At 44.3% G+C, this 25,259-nt stretch overlaps 1 protein-coding gene across 1 annotated transcript in view; it reads right to left on the reverse strand.

The window, feature by feature from the left end:
* LOC120941018 (cytochrome P450 7A1) overlaps positions 1–1,759 on the reverse strand; it is a 37,484-nt gene extending 35,725 nt beyond the window's left edge. Inside the window, exons 1-2 of the mRNA XM_040354242.1 lie at positions 1,635–1,759; positions 331–450 (exon numbers count right to left, since the gene is read on the reverse strand). The gene's annotated coding sequence lies outside the window, so the exon portion shown is untranslated. The remainder of the gene's footprint in view (positions 1–330; positions 451–1,634) is intronic.
* Between the last annotated feature and the right edge of the window lie 23,500 nt (positions 1,760–25,259).

Consider the following 25,259-nt stretch of genomic DNA (forward strand, 5'->3'; position numbering starts at 1 on the left):
GGGGGAAGAGGGGAGGATGGACGGGAGCACATATTTTACAAGTGATTTTGGCGACTCCGCCGCAATCACTTGTTAACGAGCGAGCGGATTCCCCCATAACTTACCACCCTTAACTGTATGTTCCAGGCGTCGGGGGACTCCACGCCACTGCCGCCCCTTGGAGCCCTGCCGCCCCAAGGCCTGGCCTCAGTGGCCTTGTGGGAAATCCGGGCCTGATTGCAGTCTTATGTTGGAGAGTCCTTGGATTTCTCCACAGAAGGAGAATATGTTGCTGCAAGATCAGGTCCATCACCTGCAAGTAAAAATGTTGAAGTAGAAATGTTGACTTACTACAGAGTCTTGAATGCTTCTGAGGCATTTGCTTCTACCGACATACAGTAATAATCCACTTGCTCCAAGTGTAACTGATGTTTTGAATTTTCTTCAGTTGGGAGTAAAGAAGGGTTTGGCCTATAGTACAATAAAAGTACACATCTCAGTTATTCTCAGTAATGATAAAGGCTTCTATAAATGTGACATTTACGCAGTAGTTAGACTAGCAGTTCTATACTTTCACCAGTGGGTGACACTGTGACTCGGATTTACTAACATAGTACACAGGTAAAATAGTGTAAAATAGACTAGTTGTAGTGAGATACAAATTTGTAGTATATAACCACTTGAGCTCGAGGAGGTTTTACCCCCTTCTTGACCAGGCTGGTTTTTGCTATTTAGCACTATTTGCACACTGCATCTGGTGGCAGGCTATGAGTGGGAAGGGGCACACTGCATCTGGTTGCAGACTTTGGGTGGAAAGTTGCACACTGTCTCTGGTGGCAGGCAATGGGTGGCAAGTGACACGCTGCATCTGGTGGCAGGCAATGTGGCTGAAAAGTGGCACACTACCTCTGGTGGCAGGCTATGGGTGAAAAGTGGCACACTGCATCTAATGGCAGGCTACGGGTGGAAGGTGGCACACTGCATCTGGTGGCAGGCTATGGGTGGAAAGTGGCACACTGCATCTGGTTGCAGACTTCGGGTGGAAAGTAGCACACTGTATCTGGTGGCAGGCTGTGGGTGGCAAGAGGCACACTGCCTCTGGTGGCAGGCTAAAGGTGAAAAATGGCACACTGCATCTGGCATCAGGCAGCGGTGGCAAGTGACATGCTGCATCTGGCGTCAGGCAATGGTGGCAAGTGAAACGCTGCATCTGGTGGCAGGCAATGGGTGGCAAGTGACACGCTGCATCTGGTGGCAGGCAACGTGACAAGTGACACGCTGCATCTGGAGGCAGGCGACGGTGGCAAGTGACAAGCTGCATCTGGGGGCAGGCGATGGTGGCAAGTAACAAGCTTCATCTAGTGGCAGGCAACGGTGGCAAGTGGCACGCTGCACCTGGTGGCAAGTGACATTCCCAGGGTTCCCACTGATTCTGCATTCTGACTCACCCATCTTTTTTTGTATAAGTGTCATTATCTGACTCTATGGGTATATAAAAATGTCCAATTTCTAATTTCTATTTATAAATGGAAGTGTTACTCTCACAAGTACAAGTGAACCATGTGCAAAATACATATCAGCAATACCTAAATGACCAATCTTTAGCACGGCACCCAATGCTGAACTACATTTTATTTTCCATAATTCAGCATTACCTTTGCGCCAGAAACGACTGTCTTCTCAGAATGAGCAAGTGAGTAACGTGTTTTGTGCTCTCCTCTTGATACAGATACAGCAGGCTTCATCTTTGTCATAACTCCCACTCAGATCACCGATAATCCTGTAACACATGCTTACTCAATATACAGAAGCTAAATGATATTCATTAAGAACGTAAACATTTATAGTGTACCAAATCTTAAATCCAAAGTTTAGCAAACACAAAAAATATATCAGCAAAAGGGACATCACTTCAGTGAATGTGTCCCCTGTGCTGCTGTGTCCTCCTTTCACCAAATTCTTCCTCCTTTAATGCCCCCCACCCCATCAGCTACCTCCTAGGCTACCCGGCTGGTCCCCAAACTGCTTCTCCTGCCTCCCTGTTTATGGGTCTCTCCCCTGGCTAGCTGGCTACAAAAGAGACGCCTAAGCATTTGTGCACCCTTTTCTTGTGAAAAAAAAGCATGTGTGCACCCTGCCAGGGTAAGTCGTACCCCTGCACCTCCTCCCAGCTCCTGACGGACAACTGTAGGAACCAATTGCTCTCGCACCCTCACCTCTCCTTTACAACAAGCAAACTAAGAACAATGCACATGGACTCAGTGGTGGTGACAAGAACAGCAGGTAAGTGTGTGGGGACAGGGAAGGGTAGTACAAGCACTGTTTTTTTTTTTTATGTATTCTTTTTATTTGAATTTTTCAATAACAAATTACACACAAAACACTGATTGCCGGTTCTCACAGGGGCAACCCGTCTTACAGCGCGACTTGGAGCAACTTACAACGCAACTTAAAGTTGCCTCCAGGACAGGCGACTTTGGCTGTGGCCAATCACAGAATAATCAGCTCTGTGGGAGGGAGGGGTTTGCCTGAGTAAACTATTTTCTCTTCCTGTAAAGTTGCTTCAGTTAAGACGGAAGCCCTGTACACACGGCCGGGAATCTCATCAGGAAAAAAACATCGGTTTTCCTGACAAGTTTCCTTGTAAGCTTTCCTGCTCGCCGAGTGTACAAACGGGCCATTCAAAAGAACCACCGTTCTTTTGAATGGCAAGAACGCGGTGACGTTATCGACTACGACGAGCATGCGCTCGTCACATTCAATGCTGTCGCCGCCATCTTGCTACACCTTACAATGCCCTTGTAAGCTACCGCGCATGCGTCAAAGTCTCGTCAAGCATGCATGGGCTTACTGGGGACAGGTAAGCATATACACACACTCGGTTTTCTCGGCAGTAAAACACTGCAGAGAATCCTGACGAGAAAATAGAGAGCAGGTTCTCTATTTTTCACGTCGAGATTCCTGGCAGTTTTCCGACGAGAAACCATACACACGCACGGTTTTCTCTGCAAAAAGCTTTCCCAGCAGCATACAGCGTACAGCGCGTCACGAGTTGCCGAACGTCGGTGCGGCGCTATACGGCGCCTGCGCACCGACGGTCCGCTACTTTCGGAAACTGGTGACGCGCTGTATGCGACGGTCGGAAGGCTGTCAATCAAATAGGAACGCCCAGTCCCGCAGCCCATACCCAGAAGCGGCGGGAGAACATCTATCTCAAAAAAGGTAAGTACTGCATTGATTTTAAACAAAACACCCGATTCTGCTTCCTGTAATTAGGCCCAATCTAAGGTTAAAAATAGATTTTTTGGGTGAACCTCCACTTTAAGACGCGCGACTTGGGACGACACAAGTCGGATCCCAAGTCGCGGTAGTGTAAACCGGCACTTAGGCTGGCTGCATTCACACCTGAGCGTAGCGTTTTGCCACGATTTTGCTGCGTTTTTTACCGCGTTTTGCCGCGATATTTGCAGTGTTTTTTACCGCGATTTGTCGCAGCGTTTTTTACCGCGATTTTGGACAGGTCTAGGGTCACCAATGTTACAAACAGAAAAACGCCCAAATACGCTCAATTTGAGCGACAAAAAAGGGTCCAGAACTTGTTTGAGCTTCAGGCGTTCGGCGTCAGGCGTTTTGGAGTGGAGATGTGAACCATCTCCATTGAGAATAATGTATTTTTAACCCTCTAGCGTTTTGGAGCTTCATGCTTCAGGCGACAAAAAGCTCAGGTGTGAATGCCATCAGGCGACGCCAAAGAAACATAACAAACAAGACCTGAGCACTAGGACATCAGTACAACTCCAAGACTAAAACAAACAGTTCTGATAATATTCCAACCAGGAATACCAGGAAATATAGAACATTACATTCTGTACACCAGCTCTCATACTTCATGACATACAACCTAATATGAAAAAACAACCTCCCTCTTTGCGGGGAAAGGATTTATTAATAAGCGCAGGCAGGAGCGGCAGGACAAGTAGGTTTTTTCTATGAGAGGACAATCAGTTTCCTTGCATAATAAAACAGCAATGTCAAAAGGGTGAGAACCACTTTCTTAGGAGCCAGGGAGTCCACCAGCCCCAAGAGACACACTTCTATGGACGGCCATACCAAACCTCCCAACCGTCCCTGATTTCGAGGGACTGTCCCTGATTTGGAACAATGTCCCTCTGTCCCTTTTTTCTCCTGATTTGTCCCTTATTTTGGTCTGATCTATATAGTTGTATATAAAATGCACTATTTATTTTTTTAAAAGTGTTTCACAGTACTAAACCTTTCATCCAATTTCTTACTGCATTTATAAGGCCAGTATAAAGGTATAATAAGGGAAAAGGGAATAGCCGCTCCAGGTGGGAACCCAGATGAATATCCTCCGTTGCAGATAACTCAGGTGCAGGCAATGCACTTAGCAAAGCAGGAACAAAAATTGTCTCTGGACAGCTGCACTCTGAACAAATTGTAGCCTTTATTAAAAGAAGGACAGCACTACAAGTCACAGCAAAATAAAATAAAACACGACACCTGACGCGTTTCGCACTGAAACTAGTGCTTAGTCATAGACTGGTCACGTGCTCTATGCCTTACGTCCCATCCAGTTTCCTGGATAGAGCGAGCAGCTAATGCTGGAACGCACGCCGACACGGAGTTGGAGGAACTCGTGCCACCACTGATAAGCCTGCAGCCCCAGTGCCGTGATGGGCACTTTTTAATGTAAGCGGCCAATCGGCCAATGTTTTTTATTCTATTTTTACAATAGAACAAGTTGCACTATGGAAGTATCTTTCTGTTACATGTCTCATCTATAAATTACCGGAGGGAAGAGGTCTTCGCATTTTACTCCTGTCTATTGATATGTGTGCAGCCATCATCCTGCATAAGCGGTTTTGACCATCTTTTTTATTAAAGAGGTCCACACAATCTGGTAAGCACACTAAAAATACCTGTGCACTTTGGGTGTCGTACCTACGAGTAACATGGTGAAGGATTAAAGTCACATTACCTGATTTTGGAGATATCATCGAGCACAGCAAGATTTGTTGTTGGTGGTTGTTTTTTTCCATTGGATTTGAAGCATTTATCTTTGTTTCATCTGACACAAGTTGGGACTATATATTTTTGGTTTGGCATTAGTTGCCTCACTGGACACTAATTTAATATATCATTTAATACATAATAATATTTATTTTTTTGTCACAGGATGTTAATACTAATGAATTGATATCAACACTGTACACACAAAATTGGTACACCAATTAGCGTCCCCTATCACATATTAAGGACCTGAACCTACCTACCCTTCCACCACTCATCCCTCTTTTCTTCTAAAGTTCTTCCAAATAAATCCAAGAAAAATAAGTGTATTGTGTGGACATTGGAATTCTTCAGAGTCTCTCCTTTCACCCTAGACAGCGAGAATACAGAGGTAACGTGCCACCCAAAAATATAACCAGCAGCTCCGACGGGGGTAGTGCTACATATATATATGTACAGCAGCCCTCAAAATTTCACTTGTTTGCTCGCATTTTGCGAGTGGAATTTATTCCAGGGCGAGTGAGGAGCGGGGGTGAACCAGGCTGACAGTTTCCTGGCTGAAGCGATCAGCCAGGAAACTGTCAGCCGAAGGACACAGAGAGCGGCAGGGCTGGACTGCCCTGGTGCTGCTTTGAAGCCGAGGCTGCAGCACTCTCCTTCTCCCCCTCTTGTATCACACACAGCGTGCATCTTCCACTGTGTGTCATGGAGCTGGGTTTGTGTTTGACGGCACGGTGTGATAAGGTCCCGCCCCCCTAGGTCGGCTAATGTGATAGTAGATTGAATCAGTGTTCTGCCTATCACATTAGCCGGTCTAGGGGGGCGGGACCTTATCACACTGGGCCGTCAAACACAAACCCAGCTCCATGACACACAGCGGAAGATGCACGCTGTGTGTGAGATACAAGAGGAGAAGGAGAGCGCTGCAGCCTCGGCTCAAAGCGGCGCCAGGGCAGTGTTTGTGGTGAGTCTAAAGTGATGATGGGGCACAGTAATGCTGCAATTGATGGGGCACAGTAATGCTGCAAGTGATGGGGCACTGTAAGGCTGCATTGATGGGGCACAGTAAGGCTGCAAGTGATGGGGCACAGTAAGGCTGCAAGTGATGGGGCACAGTAAGGCTGCAAGTGATGGGGCACAGTAAGGCTGCAAGTGATTGTGATGGGGTACAGTAATGCTGCAAGTGATGGGGCACTGTAATGCTGCATTTTTGGGGCACAGTAAGGCTGCATTGATGGGGCACAGTAAGGCTGCATTTACGGGCACACTGAGGCTGCGTTCACGGGCACACTGAGGCTGCGTTCACAGGCCCACTGAGGCTGCGTTCACGGGCACACTGAGGCTGCACAGATGGGTACTGATATGCTTTATGTTACTTTTGTTAATATTTATTTTTGGAATGTAATTCTGTTTAAAATATTTAACAGTGTAATTTCATGGGATAATTTACAAGGTCGTTTTTAGGGGTGGGGCAGGGGAGGTGTTGGGTGGGGCAACTGGTGGCGAGTAACTCTTAAGACCTGGCTAGTGGCTCAGGACTTGAAATTTTGAGCCCTGTGTACAGTATACTGTATATATATATAAAGCGCTGTGAAAATTGACAACGCTATATAAGTAAGTGTAATAAAATATTAATAAAATGCATTAAGGGAAAAAATGCAGAGCCCTTATTGCTACTTTAACGGTGCATAGCTTACGTTTTATAAATCACAAACATTGCATCCAGTTGCTGCAAAATTAATGAAAGGGATTTTGGAAAAAAAATGGTATGTATATGACTTCCTATTCCATGACTTCTAATTGCACTCTAACAAAATAAGCAATGTTAGTTCCCTATCAGGCTCTCAGCCAAACCAAATGGCCCGCAGTGTTAAAGAAACAAGCCGTTTGCCAATGCCTTTGGCTCTGCATGACGGCTTATTTTATGAGTGTCCCATTTGTACTAGAGGACACCGTGGTTGGTAAATTGTATCATTGTTAATACAGTAAAAGGATTGTAATTTATAAACAGCCCCATAAATATTTTTTTTTTTACTTTTTATGTACTGCTTTCCAAAATGTTAAAGTAGAACTTAATTTTTTATTTTTTTTATTTGATGCCCTGCACCTGTCAAAATGAAAGCAGCATTTACCACAATGCTCACTCACTCAATCCAGAGCTTGCTTCTTCTTTCCTGCTAGATGTAGTTTTTCTTCTAGGTTGAATGATGGTCACTTTGCCCACTTAAGGCAGCCGGGACTGGCCAAATTTCGATCCATGTATAGGCAGGCTGGTTGTACAGAAGTCAATCTCCTGATCTCGTAAATTAGTGCTCGGATGAACACACTTACACCGAATTTTAATGGTTCAAAGAATGTCAGGCAAAATGGTCGGCCCTCACGCATGTTCACTTCATCAAATCTGGCCCTCTTTCAAAAAAATTTGGACACCCCTGGTCTAAGCCCTGTTGGATCACCTACCTCCGGGCTCACCTCAGACCGACTCCCCACCGAACAGCATAACTCGCTTGGGATCTTCCTCATGAAGTGTGGGGACCTAGTACCGTAAGTCACTGGGGTCCCTTTGCAGCTTTAGTTGCTCCGGGTCATGAGGGCCCAGAGTCAGGAACTCTGCGTAGCACGTGCGCCCCGGCCTGGTAGGCCATTTTGCCGGGGCCCATGATGTGCGCACACCCTAAAGGTGGGTGCCGCACCTGGAACCAGGAACGAGCGAAGACCCCTCAAAATGGCGTCCGCCCAAGAAATACCCTCCCCCAGCATGCCCCGCGAGGGAAACACTCCTCTGATTGGCTGCTGGAGAAAGGCGCCTCCGCCTGGACCCCTCTGGCGCCACCTGCTATCCAAAGATGGAAATGTATCTTTGGAACACAAAATGAAACCACAGAACAGCCCAGCCTGGCAGAAACCCAATTTAACAAATCATCATGAATGAGAGCAAAATAACTCTCTCATTCCCCTCTAAATTTAACATAGCACCTGTACTGAAAGTACACAGGCGCTACACTGAGATATTTATAGAAGAAAAATTGCGCTAACCAAAACAACGTGATTAAATAAATGAATATAAAAAAAGGCAGCAATAACGTGTCATAGCACAAACAATATAGGAAAAAGAAAATATCGCGCCAATCTATAAAAATTATTCAGACCTAGTGTAGTGAATAAATGTCCAAAAAAGAAAAAGAAATAATGTCCCTGTAGCATGTGAAATATACCACACTAGCATGTGTGGGAAGCATTCAAATCCTTATTGGAATAACCATAGTAGTGAGTTATATTAAAAGTCCAAATAGCTGTGAAGTTTCTTGGGACAAACAACACCCGGTGCACAAATGGTTAAGTGAGCCACCACCACATGGACTGGGGCTTACCAGAACACATATAAATAACAGCGTTATTTAAAGATAACAGCAGGGGTCTCCAAGGGATCTGGTCACAACACAGGATCAATGGATGTACAGCATATATCTTTCACTGGTATCTCCACGGAGGGATAAGATAAACTCGTACTGACAGACTCTCGGACCGTAGCAGGAAACAATGGCATGTCATGCAGAGAGAAAGCCGCACATAGCGTAATACGTCCAAAAAATACTTTTATTAAAAGTGTAAAAACCTACTTACATCAATTCAATGATATATAGGCACATAAAAACAGTTAGCCGGCCGGCATAGATGGGAGCCCTTCCTCCTTGTATAAACGCGGTGACGTCACTGCACGCCTACGACCCAGACGCGTTTCGTTATAGGTTAACGTTTTCAATGGGATGGGCTCTGCAGTGATTCACCGCTTTAAATAACCAGGCCTCGCTTTGATCGCCAGGAACCGGAAGTGGCGAAAACGCCATTTTGGATTTGGGAAATTGTAACAAAACGGCATGCCTAAACAGGGATGCCTCGAGTGGAAAAGACAGGGAGATCCATGTCGTATGAGGACAGGATTATTTGAGAATTAAACAATATGTATGTGAAAAATAGTGAACCTAATAATAATAATCTTTATTTAATCGTGATTATTGACCAACCAAAAATTAGTACCTGCATTACGGACTAAAAACACACTGACTCCCCCATGTGGGGAAGCGTGGAATTGCGTGCAAAAAGTAGAAAATTACAACTTAAAAAGGCAAGAAGGAGAAATTAATACCTCCTTCGCCAAATGTGATCAGAACACACAATAATAGAACACTAAAAAGTGTTAAATAGTGAATATACACTAATAAGTGCTAAACTTCAAAATGAACAATAATTATATGTTCAAAAAAAACGATATTATTATTTATCAATAAAAATAGTGACAACAAATAATTATGAGTAAGTGTAAATTAATTAAATATAAACAAATACTCCCAATCGTATCTAATAGGGTGAGTGTCATTGGATTCTCAGGATTAGTGGTTGTATATTCGAGAACAAAACACCATCCTGGTGGGATCAAAGCTAGGCTAAATCAATAACCAAAACATAAAAATATAAAAATATATATATACATATTATTAATAAATTTATAACAGATCAAGCATTATTAATGAACGCATTCACGTCTGTATCCACGTTAAGACCATGTGGCATATAACATTTAAGGCGATGTATCCAAGCCATTTCGAGCTTGGATATTTCCCTCACCAAGGAGCTACCTCTCCAGTTGGGCTTATAAATATCTATACCCAGGAATAGAGTATTCGACGGGTCTTTATTATGTTTCAACAAATAGTGTTTTGACACTGAATGGTTTTTGAAGCCAGTAATAATGTTGGTAATGTGTTCGTTTAAACGAACGCGTAGTGGCCTCTTGGTCCTACCTACATATTGCAGGCCACAAGGGCACTGCAACAAATAAACAACACCCGTGGTCCCACAGGTGATAAAAGGCTTTATAAGATGTTCCTTGCCAGTGGCAGTAGACGTAAAGGTGGTAGTACGTCTACTTCTGCACGAGTTGTTGGTACAAACCCTACAGCGTCTACATCTATAGAAACCTGTTAACTGGTCAAAAAAACTTGAAGTTTTACATGGAGGGTTTAAAATATTGGGGGCAATACGATTACGTAAAGAGGGCGCTCCCCTAAATATGACCTTAGGCTTCTCTGGCAAAAGTTCTTTAAGAACAGGATCATTTCTTGCCAGGTGCCAATGTCTATTTATCAGTTGTTTGATACCTCCATGTTGAATGGAAAATGTAGTGATGAACGGGGCACAGCCCTGAAATTGCTCGCTTTGGTCTCGTGGCCGCTCAACCAAGAGTTCCTCTCTAGGGATGGAACTGACTGTCCCCAAGGTATCTTCCAAAGAATTTAAATCATAACCTTTCTCCAAGAATCGGTCAGTCAAAACCTTAGCCTGCTCTGAAAATTCAATGGGATCTGAGCAGTTCCTACGGAGCCTCAAGTATTGGCTCTTCGGGACTGACCTAAGCCACTGGTCATGATGGCAACTTCCTAGTGGTATAAAGGAATTGCGGTCCGTAACCTTAAAGAAGGTAGAGGTAGTAAATTCATTCTCTTTGATCCGGACATTTAAGTCGAGGTAGTGTACCTCTGTTTGACTAGCTTCAAACTTTAATTGGATACCTCTATGATTCCGATTTAAATCAGACATAAAGTTTTCCAACCTGTCCAGAGGGCCATCCCATAGGAGGAGGATGTCATCAATATACCTGGCCCATAACATGAGCTCAGGCACATTAGCACCATAGATGACATCCTCCTCCCACTTGGCCATGAACAGGTTCGCTAAACTGGGGGCATATTTGGCAGGGACAAGTTGTTTTCAACTGGCAGAAAAAGTTCCTAGAGGAGGTGGCTAAGTCAGTGTCCAATGAGATGGATACTTCCGCACCACCAACCTTTGGGGGTACTTTAGGTTTTACACAAGTTCCCTCCGCTATCCCCAAAAAGAATCCTGTTACTAACAGGGGTAGGGGAGGCTCCTCCTATCAGTCCCCAAGGAGAGTCCCCAATACCTCCAGAGGTGGTACCTCTCAACAGTATCACAGTCGCCCCATGGCCCCCCCAGGGGCACCTTATCATCAAGGTCCAGGTCCCAACTATCAGGGGACCCAATTTAAACCGAGGGGGCATAATCCCCGAGGGAGAGGGTGGAATCACAATCCCCCTAGAGGAAGGGGGTTCCCTACCGACTATTCTGAAAATTGGAGACCCAGTCAGGAGTCGGATTGGGGCCCCTATTCCCCTTCAACTTATCGGACAGTGGGCACTTCAGGCTGGGACTATAATGTGCCAGTCCAGAACTCATTCTTTCCATTAAGGGATGGAGAGAGTCCGGATAATTATTGGGGGTATGATTCCGGCCCTTCTTCATCTTATCAATCCAACCATTTCTTTAATTCAGCCAATCCCCCGCTTCCTCGATCATCGAATGATCAAGCCAGTTGGGGTTTTCACAAACCCCCTCAAGGCATAAAAAGACAGGGAGAAAGAGGAGAGGAACCAGAGGGGGGAGGCGGCTCAGAACCATTAAAGCGGCCAAAAATGTAACAGTAGGACAGGGCATTTTCAATCTTAGCTCTAAGGTCCTAACGAAACCTGAACAATTTATTTTAGATCAGGGCCTTAAGTTTGCACCCCCTAAGGGTTTGGATAAATTCCATACTTTTATGGATATCCATAAATTTATTAGAAAACTCAATATTAAGAGGTATATGGCTACAAATACCTTTTCTAATACAGTTAACCCTAATGCTTATACCCATTCAGGCCTGTCGAATGCATCCCTGTTTAATCCCCCGGGTACCCTGGCACCTTCCCTCAAGGTTTTTCGGGATGTTCTACTCAGGGATTTAGACCACATGGAAGTAAAAAAGGCACGGCTAAATAAAACTATGCAGGAGGGTTTGGACCAACTCTGTCATAATAAGGAGTTGGTGGTCAGACCCGCAGATAAGGGGGGGGGGATTGTAATCCTTGATAGATCCGACTATCTAAAGGAGATGTATAATATTCTGGGGGATTCTAACACCTACTCACTGTTACAGTCAGATCCTAAGAATAAATTCAAAAGAGAGTTGGAGGCTTTGGTGGCCAGGGGCTTCTATGAGGGGATACTTACCCCTAAGGAAAGATTATATTTGGTCCCATTGGCACCCCGGACGCCGACTATATACTACTTACCAAAGCTCCATAAGGATCCTGTCTGCCCCCCGGGGCGTCCCATTGTCAGTGGTATTGACTCGGTGACGTCCCGGGTGGGCAGATATGTGGATTTTTTCCTGCAACCATTAGTTAGAGGGATGCCGTCATATGTTAAGGACTCCAGGCACATTATAAATCTTCTAGCAGGTCTCTCCCCTAGGAGAGGTATGTGGATGGTGACCATAGATGTCACGTCCCTCTACTCCATTATACCACACGAGTTGGGTTTTGAGGCAGTACTCCTATACCTGGGAAGAGATTCCGGCCTCCCGGTCAAACAGGTTGAGTTCATTATGCTTCTTCTAAGGTTCGCCACCTCCTCGAACTATTTTTGGTTCGAGGGGAAGTTCTACAAACAAGAAACTGGCGTAGCCATGGGGGCCAAATATGCCCCCAGTTTAGCGAACCTGTTCATGGCCAAGTGGGAGGAGGATGTCATCTATGGTGCTAATGTGCCTGAGCTCATGTTATGGGCCAGGTATATTGATGACATCCTCCTCCTATGGGATGGCCCTCTGGACAGGTTGGAAAACTTTATGTCTGATTTAAATCGGAATCATAGAGGTATCCAATTAAAGTTTGAAGCTAGTCAAACAGAGGTACACTACCTCGACTTAAATGTCCGGATCAAAGAGAATGAATTTACTACCTCTACCTTCTTTAAGGTTACGGACCGCAATTCCTTTATACCACTAGGAAGTTGCCATCATGACCAGTGGCTTAGGTCAGTCCCGAAGAGCCAATACTTGAGGCTCCGTAGGAACTGCTCAGATCCCATTGAATTTTCAGAGCAGGCTAAGGTTTTGACTGACCGATTCTTGGAGAAAGGTTATGATTTAAATTCTTTGGAAGATACCTTGGGGACAGTCAGTTCCATCCCTAGAGAGGAACTCTTGGTTGAGCGGCCACGAGACCAAAGCGAGCAATTTCAGGGCTGTGCCCCGTTCATCACTACATTTTCCATTCAACATGGAGGTATCAAACAACTGATAAATAGACATTGGCACCTGGCAAGAAATGATCCTGTTCTTAAAGAACTTTTGCCAGAGAAGCCTAAGGTCATATTTAGGGGAGCGCCCTCTTTACGTAATCGTATTGCCCCCAATATTTTAAACCCTCCATGTAAAACTTCAAGTTTTTTTGACCAGTTAACAGGTTTCTATAGATGTAGACGCTGTAGGGTTTGTACCAACAACTCGTGCAGAAGTAGACGTACTACCACCTTTACGTCTACTGCCACTGGCAAGGAACATCTTATAAAGCCTTTTATCACCTGTGGGACCACGGGTGTTGTTTATTTGTTGCAGTGCCCTTGTGGCCTGCAATATGTAGGTAGGACCAAGAGGCCACTACGCGTTCGTTTAAACGAACACATTACCAACATTATTACTGGCTTCAAAAACCATTCAGTGTCAAAACACTATTTGTTGAAACATAATAAAGACCCGTCGAATACTCTATTCCTGGGTATAGATATTTATAAGCCCAACTGGAGAGGTAGCTCCTTGGTGAGGGAAATATCCAAGCTCGAAATGGCTTGGATACATCGCCTTAAATGTTATATGCCACATGGTCTTAACGTGGATACAGACGTGAATGCGTTCATTAATAATGCTTGATCTGTTATAAATTTATTAATAATATGTATATATATATTTTTATATTTTTATGTTTTGGTTATTGATTTAGCCTAGCTTTGATCCCACCAGGATGGTGTTTTGTTCTCGAATATACAACCACTAATCCTGAGAATCCAATGACACTCACCCTATTAGATACGATTGGGAGTATTTGTTTATATTTAATTAATTTACACTTACTCATAATTATTTGTTGTCACTATTTTTATTGATAAATAATAATATCGTTTTTTTTGAACATATAATTATTGTTCATTTTGAAGTTTAGCACTTATTAGTGTATATTCACTATTTAACACTTTTTAGTGTTCTATTATTGTGTGTTCTGATCACATTTGGCGAAGGAGGTATTAATTTCTCCTTCTTGCCTTTTTAAGTTGTAATTTTCTACTTTTTGCACGCAATTCCACGCTTCCCCACATGGGGGAGTCAGTGTGTTTTTAGTCCGTAATGCAGGTACTAATTTTTGGTTGGTCAATAATCACGATTAAATAAAGATTATTATTATTAGGTTCACTATTTTTCACATACATATTGTTTAATTCTCAAATAATCCTGTCCTCATACGACATGGATCTCCCTGTCTTTTCCACTCGAGGCATCCCTGTTTAGGCATGCCGTTTTGTTACAATTTCCCAAATCCAAAATGGCGTTTTCGCCACTTCCGGTTCCTGGCGATCAAAGCGAGGCCTGGTTATTTAAAGCGGTGAATCACTGCAGAGCCCATCCCATTGAAAACGTTAACCTATAACGAAACGCGTCTGGGTCGTAGGCGTGCAGTGACGTCACCGCGTTTATACAAGGAGGAAGGGCTCCCATCTATGCCGGCCGGCTAACTGTTTTTATGTGCCTATATATCATTGAATTGATGTAAGTAGGTTTTTACACTTTTAATAAAAGTATTTTTTGGACGTATTACGCTATGTGCGGCTTTCTCTCTGCATGACATGCCATTGTTTCCTGCTACGGTCCGAGAGTCTGTCAGTACGAGTTTATCTTATCCCTCCGTGGAGATACCAGTGAAAGATATATGCTGTACATCCATTGATCCTGTGTTGTGACCAGATCCCTTGGAGACCCCTGCTGTTATCTTTAAATAACGCTGTTATTTATATGTGTTCTGGTAAGCCCCAGTCCATGTGGTGGTGGCTCACTTAACCATTTGTGCACCGGGTGTTGTTTGTCCCAAGAAACTTCACAGCTATTTGGACTTTTAATATAACTCACTACTATGGTTATTCCAATAAGGATTTGAATGCTTCCCACACATGCTAGTGTGGTATATTTCACATGCTACAGGGACATTATTTCTTTTTCTTTTTTGGACATTTATTCACTACACTAGGTCTGAATAATTTTTATAGATTGGCGCGATATTTTCTTTTTCCTACACTGAGATAGTTAATTAACTTTCATACTTTTTAGGGGAGCGCTGTACCATCACTAGCAATATTACCGTATTTATCGGCGTATACCGCGCACTATTTTGCCCTGAAAATCAGGGCAAAATCGTGGGTGCGCGATATACACCGATACCCGCTTTCCCGCCACGAGTTTGAATACTGCGCCGGCATATACCGAGCGCAGTACACTCGTGAATCTTCGGGCAGTCTCGGCGCCTCTCGCACTGACGTCCTGTACGTACAGGACGTCAGCGCGACAGTTGCAGAGCCTGCCCGAAGATTCACGAGTGTACTGCGCTCGGTATATGCCGGCGCAGTATTCAAACTCGTTGCGGGAAGGACGCGAGGACGCCGGAGCCGCCGAAGAGGACACCGGACCCGCCGAAAAGGACACCGGACCCGCCGAAGAGGACACCGGACCCGCCGCAGAAGGACGCCGGACCCGCCGAAGAGGACACCTGAAGCCGCAGAAGGACGCCGGACCCGACGAGGCCGCCGACTTTAAGTACAAAAAAACAAAAAAAACTTTTTTCCACAGGATTGGGGGCCACTTTAGGGGTGCGCGGTATATGCGGGAGCGCGTTATACCGTGATAAATATGGTACTTTTTCCTAGTCTGTCTGCCACAACACTGGTTACTATGGGACCCTTTGTCACGGTCTGAAGATTCTCACATGATGAGCACCAGGTTCTTTGTCTGGCAACCCGGAGCCAGCAAATAAAATATGGAGCAGGCAGAGGGGAGCGTGCATCTCCAGCTCTGGATGAATGTGAAATGAAAATCACACAAAGGCTTCTTCTTGAAAGCAATGGACACTCTCACACAAACTCTTTAACTGCTACTTTCTGAGGACTTTGGAAAGAGCCAGGTGATGCCAAGCTTCCCCCATGATGTCTCCCAGCATCACTCTCCTCAGTGGTGTAAGTTACACTGACAGCTTGCAATATGAGAACCGCCTCACAGAGTCCCATCTATGATGAAGAGACAAAAGAAAAAGCTCTGAACAATTTATGGTCACTGTATTCTTTCCAGTCTAAAGCCCGGCACACACTGCTAGGTCATACCTCCCAACTTTTTGAGATGGGAATGAGGGACACCTATCAGCAAAAGTATGCAGGCATAGGACACACCCCCAGCCACGCCCCTTAAAGGAGAATTGTACAAAAATACAAGATTGGTTACCCACAAGTGCTTTTTTTTTACCACTAATATTCCTTTATATTGACTTCTGGAATTTACAAATGCAGCAATATATAAATCAGATAAAAGGTTTATCGCTGCAAAACACTTTTTAATAGATAAAAAGTGCATTTTATATATATCTATAGATCAGACCAAAATGAGGGACAAATGAGGAGGAAAGAGGGACAGAGGGACATTGCTCCAAATCAGGTTGGGATAGTTGGGAGCTATACTAGGTCGAACAAAAAACAAAACTGACAGGTCAGAGCTGATGTACTAACAATCTGATGTTAGTACAGTGATCTGCCCTGCTGTGCTATTGTGTTCTGACAGGGGGACTTCCCACCCCCAACGATAGAACACTTCAGTCAGCCATTGGCTGACAGCGCTGATCGGGAGCCAGTCGGCATACCCTTTTTGGTCATGAGCTGTTCGGTCGGCTTCTGACAGCCCATGTGTACTAGGCTTAAAGAGGTTGTAAAGGTTCAGGGCTTAAAAAAAAAACATGTCATACTTATCTCCGCTGTGCAGTTGGTTTTGGACAGAGTGGCCCCGATCCTCCTCTTCTGGGGTCCCTCAGCGGTGCTCCTGGCTCCTCCTCTTCTTGAGTGCCCGTCAGAGAAGCACTCTCCTTCGGGACACCCATACGGGCGCGTTCCCGTGTCCTGCCTCTACGTCTATTGGCACAGACAGCAGGATTCGGCCCCGCCCCCCCCAGTGCCCAGGACATTGGCTTTGATTGACAGCAGTGGGAGCCAATGGCTGCGCTGCTATCAATCTATCCAATCAGGACACGAGACACTGGCCAGGGCTGGTGTTCTCGTTCCTGTCATGGGAAACACAGGGCTCAGGTAGGTATAATGGGGGCTAAGGGGGGGGGGGGGGCTGCTGAGTGACAGAAGGTTTTTCACCTTAAAGCATAGGATAATTAAGATGAAAAACCTTGATGCCGCGTACACACAACCGTTTTTCATGTCATGGAAAAAAACAATGTTTTTCTCAACGTGATTCCTCTCAAGCCTGCCTTGCATACACACGATCGTGATAAAAAATGCTCGAGCAAAGCGCGGTGATGTACAACACGTATGACGGCACTATAAAGGGGAAGTTCTATTCGAATGGCGCCACCCTTTGGGCTGATTATGCCAATTTCCCGTCTCATAACTTGCTTCTGAGAATGCGCATTTTTTCCCCCGTCGTTAAAGCCTACACACGACCGTTTTTCACGGCGAGAAAAACGACGTGAAAAACTACGAGAAAAATGCTCTGGAGCATACACACGTTTTTAGCGACCAATTTAATTTTTTTTTTTTCGTACACGGCATGAGGGTTTACAACCCCTTTAAGTCCACCGGATGATCCATGGACAGGTTCCCTGATACATGCACTTCAGTGGGCACATTTCACTGCTCAGAGTCAGAGATAGCAAAGCCTCTTTCCCATTGCCATGTGCTTGCACTGACAGACCAATTGCATTCAATGCATTAAGATAAAAAACCTTCTGGGCTAGATTCAGGTAGCCCTGCGTAATATTGTGCGGGCGTAACGTATCTCCTATACGTTACGCCGCCGTAAATTAGGGCGCAAGTTCCGTATTCAGAAAGAACTTGCGCCCTAAGTTACGGCGGCGTAACATATGTGCTCTGGCGTAAGCCCGCCTAATTCAAATTTGGATGATGTGGGCATGTTTTATTTCAATTTAGTGTGACCCCACGTATTTGATGTTTTTTACGAACGGCGCATGCGCCGTTCGTTAAAGAATCCCAGTGCGCATGCTCGAAATTCCGCCGCAAATCGTCAATGCTTTAGACGTGAACGTAACTTACGTACAGCACTATTCGCGAACGACTTACGCAAACGACGTAAAAATTTCAAAATTCGAAGCGGGAACAACGTCCATACTTAACATTGCGTACGCCTCATAATAGCAGGAGCAACCTTACGCCTAACGTAAACGACGTAAAAAATAGCGCTGGGCGTATGTATGTTTGTGAATCGGCGTATCTACCTAATTAGCATATTCCTTGCGTAAATCGACGGAAAGGGCCACCTAGCGGCCAGCGTAACTATGCAGCCTAAGATACGACGGTGTAAGACACTTACGCCAGTCGGATCTTAGGAAAATCTATGCGTAACTGATTCTATGAATCAGGCTCAGAGATACGACGCCAAAACTCAGAGATACGACGTCGTATCTCCTACCTGAATCTAGCCCTCTGTGTGCAGCAGCCCCCCCCCCCCCCCCCCCGTCAGCCCCATTATACTTACCTAAGCCCATCTCGATCTAGTGATGTTGCACGAGAGCCTCGGCTGTCCGGGACTCTCCCTCCTGATTGGCTGAGACACAGCAGCGGGCAGCAGGTGTCATTGGCTCCCGCTGCTTTCAATCAAATCCAGTGAAACAATGAGGAGAGAGGGGGGGTGGGCCTGACCCGTGGCTCTGTGTCTGAATGGTCACACAGAGCAGAGACTCAGCTCAGGTGCCCCCATAGCAAGCTGCTTGCTATTGGGGCACTCGGCAGGAGGGAGGGGCCCGAGAAGAGGAGATCTTGGGCTGCTCTGTGCAGAACCATTACACAGAGGAGGTAGGTATAACATGTTTGTTATTCTCAAACAAAAAAAAAACAAGACTTTAATATCACTTTAATTTGAATTGTAAACCAAGGACAGAACTAGCATATGGAAACATCTTTACTTGCTAAATCATTGGCAACACTATGCAGCCAGTCACGTGTTCCAGACACTTTTGCCAGACAGTACTGCCAGGTCCTTAACCCCAACTGCACCAGCAGCGTAGCTTGATCAAGAACAATCATGCTAATTTGACAATGAAGGACCAGCAGCACACGTTGGAGTGATCTCTCTGCTGTGAGCATGTTCTCACCTTGGTGATCAGTGGTGGCTTAATAAAATATTTGTGACAGTGGCCCAGATTCAAGTAGAATTGCGCGATATTTGCGGGGGAGCAGGGCAACGATTTTGCCCTGCGCCCCCGCAAATATTTTGCGCTGCCCTCGATTCACGGAGCAGTAGCTCCGTGAATTGCGAGGGCGCACCGGCAAATTTGCCCGGCGTAAGCGCGCGCAAGTTAAATGATCCCGCCGGGGGCGGGAATCATTCATATTAGGCGCGCTCCCGCGCCGAGCGTACAGCGCATGCTCCGTCGGTAAACTTTCCCGACGTGCATTGCGGCAAATGACGTCGCAAGGACGTCATTTGCTTCTAAGTGAACGTGAATGGCGTCCAGCGCCATTCACGTTTCACTTACGCAAACGCCGTGAAATTCAAATTTCACGGCGCGGGAAGGCAGGCTATACTTTAGCATTGGCTGCCCCTACTATTAGAAGGGGCAGCCTTGCGCTAAAAGTAGCCGTACGGAAACTCCGTACCTGGCTTGCGCGGGGCCCGCGCAAGCTTGTGAATCAGTGGTAGTATGCAATTTGCATACTACACGCTGATACACAATGGGAGCGCCCCCTAGCGGCCCCCGCAAGAATGCAGCCTAAAATCTGCGAGGCATAAGAGCCTTATGCCGCGCAGATTTTAGCCTGCAGTCGGTGTAACGAGGTTCCTGAATCAGGAGCACTTGTTACACCGGAGCAAGTAAGCACTTGTGCTGCGTAACCTATGGTTGCGCGGGCGCAAGTGCTTTTTGAATCTGGGCCAGTGGATTTTTGCCTAAGAGAGTAGTGCTCCTTATTGAGTAACAATGTTACTGCTTTGCTGAGTAATGTCTATGCTGGAACTATGCAGGCGCTGTTCAGTAGGAGACCAGCGCACCACCCCAGTGTGAAAACATCTATTATTATTAATGGGAAGAAGTTTTTAGACGCTTCTTTTAGCGCAAATAAGCCTGAAAAGTGTGAAAGGGGTCTAAGAACTGGTAAGCTGCAATATAATAAATGTTTGCTTTTGGTTTTAACTTTTAACTTCCAATGAATAAAGGGTTTTATCATCCCTTTATATAGTCATAATTTATAGTCACAATCTCCTAGGTGAGATGATTGATATGGCAAGGTATGACATCCACAGTTCAAAAGAAAAAAAATATGGAAATCATAAGAGAATAATTAGGCTTTAATTACAGGATAGCTGGTGGAATGGGGATACAACTAGTGTACCAACTAATTGTCCTTAATGATTAATGAATACCCCATTAGGAAACAATAAATTGTGTCTGTTGACATAATTAAATGAGATTATGTAATCATTCAGTTGGGATGATTAATGTTGGATAATGCAATTATTAATTGACGATTAATGGATATGTTTTATGAAGTAAATTAGATTTGCAATAGAATAATTTGAAAATTATCATGAAACCAAATGAGGTATATAAGAATTTAATTATCAAGGGCAAACAGCTAGGTTAGTTTAGTCAGGATCCAAAAATCCTTTCTCCCCAGTCAATCCTTGTAAATGTCATCATTGTCCTTGTTGTTGTTGGTTTCACCTATCGTTTAATGATTACATGTTGTATGAATATGCTTTAGAAAGTATTAATAAAGAAGAATTGCTAATGAAGATAACTTAGAGAATTAAAAGGTGTGAAAATATACTGATTGCTAAATAATACTAGTTACCTGTCTCTCACATACCTGTGTGTTTTGTTAAAAAAAAAAAAAAAAAAAAAAAATATATATATATATATATATATATATATATATATATATTAGGGCTGCGGAAATTAACGATTAATTCCTTGATTAATCGTTAATTTCTTTGATCGATCAAAATAAGTTTGATCGGTACGATCCGTGGATTGAGCTCCGCTGTCTCGCCCATAGGAAAGGCCGCGGCTTCGGCCTAGCTCCGGAGCAGTGGCCATCTTGGTACACCCGGCGGCGGCCTAGTAGCGGCGCGCTGATGTCGTCATCACCCGCCTGCTTGTGTCATCTGCTCTATTCTGGTAAGAGCTGTGGATATTACAGTGGGGGAGATGACGATTACAGTTATAATTAATCAAAATTAGTCGATTAATCGATTTAAAAAAAATCGATTAATCGAACACGAAAATTTTAATCAGTAACAGCCCTATATATATATATATATATTTATACTAGGGCTGTGCAAATTTACTTTTAATTAATCGATTAATCTTTAATTTTTTTGATCGATCAAAATCTTTTTGATCGATTAAAATTCTTTTGATTAGTACTCACCTCTCCGCCGGCTTCTGGGCCTTCAGGGAGTTCTGTCGGAGATCCGGTGACGTCACAGACACCGGCGGGGCTTGCCGTGTCCATCTGAAGGGCTCCTTTGCTGTGCCTTCATATCTGCATGCCGGCGGGATCTTACTATCTGCCACACGCAAGGGCTGTTACACTTCCCTCTATCAACCTGGGATTCTACAGCCATCCACAGGGAGTTGTGATAGTTCCCTTCATGGGACATCTACATACCGACGGACTGATGTTAACCTCTCCTCATCTGGATTCAGCAGTGGTATCGTTGTACACATTTTTATACCAGTTTCATACTTAGCTATATGTTTTTATGACTGCTTTTGGTACCATTTGGTATTACTCGCACTATTTTTACAGTTTATGTAGCTACATCGATTTTATCTCCAGTGCAATATTTATTTGGTTACCTACTTGAAGACTATAAAAGTTTTAATGCTATTCCCATCGAGCGCTGCCTTTGTGTGTTTTTTTGTATCCTGCTATCCATTTTTCCAGTAGTTAGTAGCTGCACTGGGAATCAGCCTGCAAGGAGGAGATCAGCTAAAAGTAGTTGGAGCTGTATGTGCGTTATAATTAATCGAAATTAGTCGATTAATCGATTAAAAAAAAAAAAAGATTAATCGAACAGAAAATTTTTGATCAGTAACAGCCCTAATTTATACACAGTAAAACCTTGGTTTGAGAGTACCTCGGTTTGAGAGCGTTTTGCAAGCCATGCAAAATGTTTAAATACATTTTGACTTGATATACAAGCGATGTCTTGATATACAAGCAGCGTCATGACACAACTGAGTATAAAAGAGATGAGAGGCGTCTCTAAGTGTAGAATTATGGTTACATTTAATAAAGGTACAACATTTAATAACATCTTGCTACACTTAGAGGCGCCTCTCTTCTCTTTAATACTCTGTAACTCCTGCTGGATTTCGCTTCTAATCCCCTTGTGGAGGCTTCCATTTGTGGATGGACATTTTATAGTTACACAACCTATCACATTGCTATAATCTTTTTATAAGGACTATAAACTGAATGACCTATGAATAAATGGTTGTGAAACGAATCATCTGAGTTTCAATTATTTCTTATGCAGAAATTTGCTTTGATATACAAGTGCTTTGGATTACAAGCATGTTTATGGAGCGAATTATGCTTGCAATCCAAGGTTTTACTATATATATATTAAAGCGGGAGTTCACCCAATTATATATTTTTTTCCCTTTTCCCCTTAGATGGATGCTCGTTTTGTCTAGGGGAATCGGCTAGTTGTTTTAAAATATGAGCCGTACTTACCGTTTTCGAGATGCATCTTCTCCGTCGTTTCCGGGTATGGGTCTTCGGGAGCGGGCGTTCCTTCTTGATTGACAGTCTTCCGAGAGGCTTCCGACGGTCGCATCCATCGCGTCACTAGTAGCCGAAAGAAGCGGAACGTCGGTGCGGCTCTATACTGCGCCTGCGCACCGACGTTCGGCTTCTTTCGGAAAATCGTGACGCGATGGATGCGACCGTCGGAAGCCTCTCGGAAGACTGTCAATCAAAATAGGAACGCCCAGTCCCGGAAGCGGCGGAGAAGATGCATCTCGTAAACGGTAAGTACGGCTCATATTTTGAAACAACTAGCCGATTCCCCTAGACAAAACGAGCATCCATCTAGGGGGAAATAGTGTCATGTGCGGGTGAACCTCCGCTTTAAGTCGCTAAATGGTAGTTATTTCTTTCAACAAAGCACATTAAGCCAAGGTTCAAACTGGAGCGATTTGGCATGCAATTTGACATATCAAATCGCATGCCAAATTGGCGGCTATTGCCGGCAATGGCATGGTCCAAATCAGTGAGGCGCCAAATTTGTGGTGCTGTACCGATACCCAAAAGTAGTTTCTGTACTACTTTTGGCAACTTCGGGTGCGATTTCAATAGACATCTGTGCATGAACCCGCACAGATGTCTCTGAAATCGCCCCTGAAGTTGGACTGACATGCGGGTATGAAATCGTGTGGGTTCAGCTGAACTCGCACAATTTCAATCCTGCAGCTGTGTGAACCTGGGCTTATGCAGAAGATGAAGGTATAAGGTTAATTTTACATAGGCATTACACATGCAGTAGTTGTATTGTACTGTGCATGTTATTGTACCAACCTTTGTAGTAGTTTTACTGTAAAAATAAATTCACTAAAAGTATTGATCGTGATATATTAAACCATATTATTATGAGTTACTAGCTGGCTCCAGGCTTGCAATAACTGTGATTTATTAAGAGCCGGTTTACACACAGGCGGCACGACTTTGGGGGCGACTCGGCAAGGCGATCTCAAGACGACTTGAGAGGCATCTTGCAAAATGACTTCTGTATTGAAGTCAATGCAAGTCGCCCCGAGTCGCCCCCAAAGTCGTACAGGAACCTTTTCTAAGTTGGAGTGACTTGCGTTGCTCCTATTAGAACGGTTCCATTGAATAGAGTGGACACAGGCGGTCGCCTGACAGGTCGCCCCTGTGTGAACCGGCTCTAAGGTGTCCACCAAGGAGAGTAGCAAAAAGAGGCTGATAAAATAACCAATCATGAGAAAATAGGATGTTTATCAATAAAAAATCCAGTTAATGTAAAAAAGTTGGGATTCCACAAGAAATATTTCTGAATTGATTTTTTTCAGGGAAAATTATTATGAAAAAAAAAAAAAAAGAATTGTGTTTTAATAATTAGTAACTTGTTTTAGTGAACTCAACCTGTACTGTCTTAAATAAATTAACCACTTAAGGACCCCTTCACGCTGATATACGTCGGCAGAATGGCACGGCTGGGCACATCAACGTATATGTACGTTGTCCTTTAAGCCCAGCCATGGGGGGCGCGGGTGCACGCCCGCGGCGCGCTCCTGTGACCCGGTCCGAAGCTCCGTGACCGTGACTCGCGGACTTGATCGCCGCTGGAGACCCGCGATCGGTCCCCGGAGCTGAAGAACGGGGAGAGCTGTGTGTAAACACGGCTTCCCCGTTCTTCACTGTGGCGGTGTCATCGATCGTGTGATCCCTTTTATAGGGGGACACAATTGATGACGTCACACCTACAGCCACACCCCCCTACAGTTGTAAACACACTTCAGGTCACACATAACCCCAACAGCGCCCCCTGTGGTTAACTCCCAAACTGAAACTGTTATTTTCACAATAAACAATTTTGCTGTGTAAATGACAATGGTCCCAAAAATGTGTCAGAATTGTCCGAAGTGTCCGCCATAATGTCGCAGTCACGAAAAAAATCGCTGATCGCCGCCATTAGTAGTAAAAAAAAAAAAAAAATAATAAAAATGCAATAAAACTATCCCCTATTTTGTAAACGCTATACATTTTGCGCAAACCAACCGATAAATGATTATTGCGATTTTTTTTACCAAAAATAGGTAGAAGAATACGTATCGGCCTAAACTGAGGAAAACATTTTTTTTTATATATTTTTGGGGGATATTTATTATAGCAAAAAGTAAAAAATATTGAATTTTTTTCAAAATTGTCGCTCTATTTTTGTTTATAGCGCAAAAAAAAAGGGGTGATTAAATACCACCAAAAGAAAGCTCTATTTGTGGCAAAAAAAGGACCCCAATTTTGTTTGGGAGCCACGTCGCACGACCGCGCAATTGTCAGTTAAAGCGACGCAGTGCCGAATCACAAAAAGGGGCAAGGTCCTTTAGCTGCAT

This window comes from Rana temporaria, chromosome 5 (genome assembly GCF_905171775.1).
Source record: "Rana temporaria chromosome 5, aRanTem1.1, whole genome shotgun sequence".
Classification (NCBI taxonomy): Eukaryota; Metazoa; Chordata; class Amphibia; order Anura; family Ranidae; genus Rana; species Rana temporaria.